Source organism: Nicotiana tomentosiformis, chromosome 1 (genome assembly GCF_000390325.3).
Source record: "Nicotiana tomentosiformis chromosome 1, ASM39032v3, whole genome shotgun sequence".
NCBI classification, from domain to species: Eukaryota; Viridiplantae; Streptophyta; class Magnoliopsida; order Solanales; family Solanaceae; genus Nicotiana; species Nicotiana tomentosiformis.
The window spans coordinates 60,472,399-60,481,802 of NC_090812.1; positions in this window are offsets into that span (position 1 = coordinate 60,472,399).

Below are 9,404 nucleotides of genomic sequence, written 5' to 3' on the forward strand. Positions count from 1 at the left end.
TGTCTAAACATATCCGGAGTTTGCCTCTCTTACTTTGTAGGCCAACTTTCTTGCTTCCAAGGGCTTTCAGAGGTTGATTTGAGAAAATGAGGAACTTACCTCCGAGCGGGGCCAACTTTTGGTTGAACAGGATCAAGTCGTTATTCACCTCTCGGAATTGGAAACCAAAGCTGCTGAGGCTGTTGTGTTGGAAACTCGTTTGCAGCAAAGTGAGCAGGAAGTGGAGACCCTTAGTCAAGAGATTGCCCTGTTGAGGGTTCAATTTGAAGAGGTTAAGGCCAAATGGGTCGAAGTTCATAATGTCGTTCTTGTTGCATCCGATCGTGAGGCTGCCTCCGCTGAAAGATTGACCAACTTAGAGGCATCCTTGAATTCCAAGACAGAAGAGCTTGCAGCTGCAGGGATGAAATATGCCCAGTTGGAGGAGAAGCATAAGAGGACCATTGAGCATAATAGAATTTTCAGCTCTACTGTCCGTGATCTTGATGTTAGCCTCAAGTCCATTAGATCCACCCGGGAAAACCTTTCTGCCAAGGTAACCCAACTCAAAGAAGAACTTAAGCATCGAGTGGCTTCCCTCGTTGTTGAGAAAAGTTTTCTATGTACAACATGAGGAGAAAAACCTTGGAAGGGGCCAAAGCTGGTATCATTGACTTTGATGCCAAAATTGCTAAGGCCCGTAAACTTAAGTTAGCTGCTAAAAGTGATCTTTCGGCAGGGCCTGATGCTCCTGGTTCTTCTGGTTCCGGTTCCGAGTTCTCGGGAACTGAAGAAGAACCAGAAGATGATGACGCTGAGGGCCCAAATGATGAAGGCCAAAATGTTGAGCCATCGGCGGATCTACCTACTCCCCCCAGGGGCACAAACACTTCTCTTCCTCTGGGTTCCGGAGAGGCAACAATTTAGCTTTTCCTTTCTTTTCCTAACTTTTATACTTGTGCTAGTTTTGTCATGTTTATTGTAAATAAAACATCTTTTTTGCATGAGTCTTTTTGCGTTCTTTCATTTGAATGTTTATGCAAGTTTTAACCTTTGCATTCATTTTTGCTTAAGTATTTTGCGCAAGTTTTACTGTTTGCGTCTGATTATGCAAGGCCTTGGGTATATTTCCCCCTAAAAGTATCTGCATTTCGGGCACAGATTCGTTTGAAATTATCCCTTTAACGTGAGGGTTTTTGTAAGTATTTTCGCAAGTTTGCTATTTGCGTATTTTTGTGCAAGGCTTCGGGGTGTATTTTTCCCCGAAAGCATTTTGATTCCGAGCATAAATTCTTCCGAAATCAACCCTTTAATGTGAGGGTTTTTATAAGAGAGGGCCCTCTTATATTTACGGTGCTCTTGAAGAGGACGTCCCCTATTCATTACGGCACTAGCATTTGAAGTACTTGCTTAACTTTGAGATGACAAAGTTAATTCATCGTGCAGACAAGAAACAAGATATAAATAAAAGGACTTCACTTTATTCCTTCCATTTTCAAAAAGTACATAAGTATTTGTTATGCTAAAAAAGAAATTGCCATTACTTGTGGCTGACTTGTACAAATTATTTCTACGGGGCTGGTCGCACAGTCCCTGGTCCCGATGATACAACTATGTTTTTGATTTTCGTTTCCCGGTCGACATGGTAGTCATTGTTGCCGTATTCTCATATCATTCCCCCCAGTGTTCGAATGTGAAGAATGCTAATTGGAACAGTGGAAGTCTCATACCTTCGAGGATCCCACTAATGAATTGCTAGATAATCCTTAACTCGGTAACACACTTTTTTCCCCTTAGGAATTTATGCTATCAAGCGAAGGACTATCTAACAACCCTTTAGTGGTTTACACTTGTGAACGGTCAGGTAACCTTTGTTCGATAGCAAACTTATCTTCCTGGTGGGAATTTTGCTATAGAGCCAACGATTATCTAACAGTCCCGGAGTGACTCTTTGCTTGTATGCCTTGTTATTAAAGGTCTTATTGTTGTTGTTGAAGCTTTCTTCGTAGTATGCTTTCTGTTGCTTCCTTGTTAAAAATCTTGTTAGAAAAACCCAATTGGGACAAAATCTGAATGAATGGAAAAAGAGTGCAGCACATACTTTCAGTACATGTGATGTTCATTAGCTATAATATCTTTTGAGATGTACCACGTTCCAGTTGTTGGGCAACTTTTCTCCATCTTGATTCTCCAATTCATACGAACCTTTCCCGGTGATAGCTGAAACCCGGTAGGGGCCTTCCCATGTTGGACTAGCTTTCCTGCGTTGAGCTCCCGAGTGTTTTGAGTTACTTTCCTTAGGACCAAATCTCCTACTTTGAAATAACGGAGGTTGGATCTTCGATTATAATATCATTTCATTCTCTGCTTTTGGGCTGCCATTCTTACATGCGCCAAGTCCCTGCGCTCAACGAGTAAATCCAAGTTGACTAACATTGCTTCGTTATTTGACTCTTTATTTGCTTGGAAATATCTCAAGGTGGGTTCCCCTACTTCCACCGGGATTAAGGCTTCTGCTCCGTACACAAGTAAAAGGGGAGTTTCTCCTGTGCTTGATTTGGCTATCGTACGGTATGCCCATAAAACTTCGGGTAGTTCCTCGGGCCATTTACCTTTAGTCGCTTCCAACCTTTTCTTGAGGTTTTGTATAATTATTTTGTTCGTTGACTCCGCCTGGCCATTTTCACTCGGATGGTAGGGTGTAGATGCGATCCTTTTTATTTTCAAATCTTCGAGTAACTCTGTGATTTTACGCCGATAAATTGCAGCCCAATATCGTATGCTATCTCTTTGGGTATTTCGAACCTGCAAATTATATTTTCCCACAAGAAATCCACCACATCCCGTTCACCGATCTTCTGATAAGGACCTGCTTCCACCCACTTATAAAAATAGTCAGTCAAAATCAAAAGAAATCTTACCTTACCGGGAGCCGACGACAGCAATCCGACGATGTCTATCCCCCATTTCATGAATGGCCACGGAGATAGAACCAAATGTAATGGTTCTCTCGGTTGATGTACTAGCAATGCGTAGCGTTGGCACTTATCACATTTTTGTACAAAGGCTTTGGCACTTTGTTCCATGCGGGGCCAATAATATCATGCGCTTACCAGTTTTAGTACTAAGGAATCTGCGCCTGAATGGTTTTCGCATAACCCTTCGTGGACTTCTCGCATAACATAATTAGCTTCGGATGCCCCCAAGCATCGGGCCAGTGGGCCTTGGAAAGATTTCCTATACAGTTGGCCTCCTTTGAAGCTATATCGCACTGCTTTGGCGCGCAAATCCCGTGACACCTTAGAGTCATCGAGTAGCTTCCCGTTCTCGAGATAATCGATGATTTTGTTCCTCCAATCCCAGAACAAATTAGTCGTATTTACCTCATAGTAGCTATCTGCATCTAGGACCGAGTGCATCCGTTGTACTACCGTCTTGGACTCTAATCTCTTCATTTCCATTGATGAACCGAGGTTAGCTAGTGCTTCTGCTTATGCATTTTCTTCCCTCGGGATATGAGTAATCGACCACTCCCGAAATCGAGCTAGCAAAGCCTGTAACTTTTATCACATATTGTTGCATACGCTCCTCTTTGGTTTCAAAAATCCCGTAGACCTGATTTACCACCAGCTGTGAGTCGCATTTAATTTCTATGACCTCAGAATCTAGTCCCCGGGGCAGTTCAAGTCCTACAATCAAAGCCTCATACTCTGTTTCATTATTAGTTAAAGGAACCATTCTGATGGCTTGCCTTATGGTTTCTTCCGAAAGCGTGGTTAATACTATTCCAAGCCCGGACCCTTTTACGTTGGAGGCTCCATCCGTAAATAAGGTCCAAATTCCTGATGTCGATTCCGACATCATTACTACCTCTTTGGTTTCTAGAGGCAATAATCCCGGACTGAAATCGGCCATAAAGTCAGCCAAGATTTGTGACTTAATTGCAGTCTTTGGTTTATATTCTATGTCAAACTCACTCATTTCGATGGCCATTTGGTCAACCTACCCTAGAGTTCGGGTTTGTGAAAGATGTTTCGCAGGGGAAATGTAGTCACTACAGCTATCGTGTGACATTGGAAGTAGGACATCAACTTCCGAGCGACGACTACGAGAGTTAAGGCCAGCTTCTCCAAATGCGGGTAGCGAGTTTATTCTCCCGTTAAAATTTTACTAACATAATAAATGGGATATTGCGTACCTTCTTCCTCACGGACTAAAACTACACTTACTGCTACTTTCGAGACTGCGAGGTAGACCAACAGTGTTTCATCTTCCTTTGGTTTTGAAAGTAACGGAGGGCATGACAAGTATCTTTTCAAATCTCTCAAAGCCTGATGACACTCCAGAGTCCATTCGAAGTTATTTTTCTTTTCGAGCAGTGCGAAGAAATGGTGACATTTCTCTGACGATCGGGAAATGAACCTGCTTAAAGCTGCCAATCTCCCCGTGAGCCTTTGGACTTCTTTCACGCTTGACAGCTAGTCCGGAATGTCTTCGATGGCCTTGATCTTATCGGGGTTTACCTCGATCCCCCTTTGTGATACCAGAAATCCTAGGAACTTGCCCGAGCTGACCCCGAACGCGCATTTCTCGGGGTTAATCTTCATGTTATGCTTCCTTAGGATGTCAAAAGTCTCTTGCAGATCCTTAAGTTGATTACCTGCATTCAAATACTTAACGAGCATATCATATATATAAACTTCCATAGTTTTCCCTATTTCTTGCTCAAACATTTTGTTTACGAGCCGCTGATAAGTGGCTCCGACGTTCTTCAACCTGAAGGGCATCACAATATAGCAATATGTGCCGAAATTCGTTATGAACGAATTCTTTTTCTAATCCTATGGGTTCATTTAATTTGGTTGTACCCAGAATAAGTATCAAGGAAACTCATTAACTCGTGCCCGGTCATTGCATCGATCATTTGATCGATGTTTGGCAGAGGGAATGAGTCTTTCGAGTACGCCTTATTCAAGTCCTTATAATCTACGCACATGCAAAATTTATTGTTCTTCTTAGGAACTATGACTACATTAGCTAGCCAATCTGGATACTTTACCTCTCGGATTGAATCAATATCAAGTAAGCGAGATACCTTCTCTTTGACGAATTTATTTTTAGCCTCCGCAATAGGGCGTTTCTTTTGTCTTACAGGAGGTATGTTGGGATCCAAGCTTAACTTGTGTAAGACTACCTCCGTCGGGATACTTGTCATATGTGCATGTGACCATGCAAAAAATCGGCATTAGATCTAAGAAATTCAATAAAGCCAGACCTAAGCTCGTGCTGCAGTCCCGTCCCTAAGTGGAATTTCCTTTCTAAGAATTCTTCGAATAATGTAACTTGCTCGAGTTCTTCCGCCATGGATTTTGTTGCATCTGTTTCTTCTGGTACCTGGAAATACCTTGGCACCAGATAGGATTTCGACGCTTCTTCCCCCGGGCTAACTTTATTTAATTCGGGAGCCGGCGTCAGTTCCTGTAGTTACTATGCCAGGTGTTCCTTCCCTTTGCTACTGGAGGCCGAAATCACATTCATCTCCCTTGCCACCGGTTGGTCGCCCATTATCTGTCTAATTCCTTCAGGCGTTGGGAATTTCGGCAGCTGATGATACGTTGATGGTACAAATCTCATCTCATGTAACCATGGTCTTCCTAGAATAATTGTCATGACCCAAAATTTCACCCGTCATGATGGCGCCTATCTGAATATTAGGCAAGCCGACAACATCAATCACCCACAATTTCTTTTAAATATGGAAAACATAATAATTAAGTTTAAGAGAAAATCCCACAAATACTGGATATAAATACACTCCCAAAACCCTAGTGTCACTGAGTACATGAGAATATATACATCACAAGTGTGGAAAACACGGTTTATAATAGTCTGAGACCAAATATAGTAAAAAAGAAGATAGGGAAGGAGAGACAAGGTCTGCAAAACATGGCAGCTACCTCGGAATCTCCGAAAAATCTACTGTGCGAAAGAATCAACACCTATTGTGTCCAGGATCATCTGGATCTGTACACGAAGTGCAGGGTATAGTATGAGTACAACCAACTCAGTAAGTAAGAATAATAAATAAGAACTGAAAGTAGTGACGAGCTTCACAGCTAAGTCCAAATACAGTAATTTTCAACATAAAAGGGTAGGCATGCTCTCAAGTTCAACATTTAAAATTCCACAGTAATTTCATATCAACTTCGACTGAAACAGAAGATAATATCCTTCAGAAATTTCCAAAACAGTGATATATGACAGCTGAAATGCAGAAATAATGAAATCAATGCATCCCCTTATAATAACAGTCACTCAGTCCTCCCATTCACTCCAACCTCACAGTCACTCTTTCCTCACAGTCACTATTTCCTCTTAATCACTTAGCACTCGACACTCGCACTCAGTAGGTACATGTACTAACTACAAACTTTGGAGAAGCTCCTTCATCCAAAGCACTATAACAAGTCAATCATGGCATAAATCAATGAAACATGCTGCGGCGTGCAACCCGATCCCATAAATATCTCACAATTAGGCCCTCGGCCTCACTCAGTCATCAACCTCTCCAGTGTCTCGGGCTCTCAGAATCATGATAAGCAGCCTAACAGCAATGATATGATGCATCAATAATGAATAAGAGAGACTGAGATGTAATACACGAGTAAAAATCGTGACTGAGTATGAAACAACAATTTAGCAGATAATTAAACATGTACACGACCTCTATGGATCCCAACAATGTCAACACATAGTTTAAACATGATTTATAGTTTGATTTCTCTAATACGTGGAAAATATACGGATATCAACAGAGTCACAATTCCTACGGTGCACGCCCACACGCCCGTCACCTAGCATGTGCGTCACCTCAAAACCAATCACATATCACAAAATCTGGGGTTTCATACCCTCAGGACTAAATTTAGAACTGTTACTTACCTCAAACCGTCTAGTTCTTTATTCTGCAATGCCTTTGCCTCGCGAATCGGCCTCCAAACGTCTCGAATCTAGCCACAAATAATCTGATTCAGTCAATAAAAATTATAGGAATGAATTCCATATGAAAATACAAAATTTCCATCAAAATCCGAAATTTCACCCAAATATCGCCCGTGGGGACCACGTCTCGGAACCTGACAAAATTTAGAAAATCGGAAAGCCCATTCAACTACGAGTCTAACCATACCAATTTTACCTAATTCCGACATCAACTCGACCCTCAAATCTTCAAATTAAACTAAGAGGGTTTTCTAAACTTTCAAACTTAATTCACCCATTAAATGTTAAAAACAACCATGGATTCGGGTAATTTGACCAATAATAAATTTAGAACACTTACCCCGTTGTTTTTCTTGAAAATCTCCCAAAAATTGCCTCTTCCCGAGCTCCAATTCGTCAAAAATAGAAAATGGGACAAAGTCCCATTTTCAGAACTTAAAAATTCTGTCCAGGCATTCCTTCTTCGCGAACACGACAGGTCCCTCGCGTTCGTGAAGCACAAAATTGTGCTGACCAAACATTTCCCTTCGCGAACGCGAGACACAGCTCGCGAAGGTGATGCTTTACCTTTCGCGAATGCTTTAACGGAAGGCAAAAATCCTCACAAACTATTTTTCCCTTTCGCGAACGCGATGAACAACCTTGCCTACCCCCAACTCCTCTTCGTGAATGCGATACCCCTCTCGCGAACGTGAGAACTCACTCGCGAACGCGAAGAAGGAAAATTCCAGCAAGGTTTCAAGTTCAAAATTCATTCCGTTAACCATACGAAACTCACCCGAGGCCCCCGGGACCTCAACCAAACATACCATCAAGTCCCAAAACATCATGCGAACTTAGTCGAACCCTGAAATCACCTCAAACAACGCTAAAATCACGAATCATACCCCAATTCAAACTTAATGAAACTAAAAATTTCCAACTTCGACATTCAACGCCGAAACCTATCAAATCATGTCCGATTGACCTCAAATTTTGCACACAAGTCATAAATGATATAACGGAGGTATTCTAATTTTCAGAATCGGATTCCGGTCTCGATATCAAAAAGTCAACTCCCCGGTCAAACTTTCAAACTTAAATTTTTATTTTAGCCATTTCAAGCCTAATATAGCTACGAGCTTCCAAATAATTTTCCGGACACGCTCCTAAGTCCAAAATCACCATACGGAGCTATTGGAATTATCAAAACTTTATTCTGGGGTCGTTTACACATAAGTCAACATTTGGTCACTATTTTAACTTAAGCTTTAAACCTTGGAACTAAGTGTTCCAATTCATTCCAAAACCTCACCGGACCTAAACCTATCACCCTCGAAAGTCACATAACAACTGTAAAGAATAAATTGAGTAGTAAATGAGGAAACGGGGTTGTAATACTCAAAACGACCGACTGGGACGTTACATTCTCCCCCTCTTAAACAAACGTTCATCCTCGAACGGGTTTAGAATTATACCTAGAGTCTCAAATAGGTGTGGATATTTGCTCTGTATCTCCCGCTCAGTCTCCCAAGTAGCTTCTCCGACTGACTGGCCTCTCCACTGCACTTTCACTGAAGCTATATTCTTTGATCTCAACTTTCAAACCTGCTGGTCTAAAATGGCCACCGGCTCCACATGATAAGTCAAATTACCATCCAACTGCACTGTGTTGAAATCCAAAACATGAGACGGATCCCCGACATACTTCCGGAGCATCGATACATGAAACACTGGATGAACACCCGATAGACTAGGCGACAACGCAAGTTCATAAGCCACATCTCCAATCTTCTTAAGTATTTCGAAAGGCCCAATATACTAAGGGCTCAACTTGCCCTTCTTCCCAAACCTCAACACACCTTTCATGGGTGAAATCTTAAGCAGAACCTTCTCCCCAACCATGTAAGCAACATCACAGACCTTCTGGTCGGCATAACTCTTCTGTCTAGACTGCGCCGTGCGAAGCTGCTCCTGAATCAATTTAAACTTCTCCAAAGCATCCTTAACCAAATCAATACCCAATAGCCTAGTCTCACCCGGCTCAAACCAACCCACTGGAGACCGACACTGTCTCCCATATAAAGCCTCATACGGAGTCATCTGAATGCTCGATTGGTAGATGCTATTGTAAGCAAACTCTGCCGGTGGCAGAAATTGATCCCAAGAACCCCCAAAATAAATGACACAAGCGTATAGCATATCCTCAAATATCTGAATGGTGCACTCGAACTGTCCGTCCGTCTGAGGGTGAAATGATGTACTCAAATGAACCTGTGTGCCCAATTCTCGCTGCACTGCTCTCTAGAACTGTGATGTAAACTGCGTGCCCCGGTCAGAAATGATGGACACTGGCACCCTGTGTAGGCGAACAATCTCGCGGATATAAATCTTAGCCAGCCGCTCTGAAGAATAAGTAGTACCAGTTGGAATAAAATACGCAG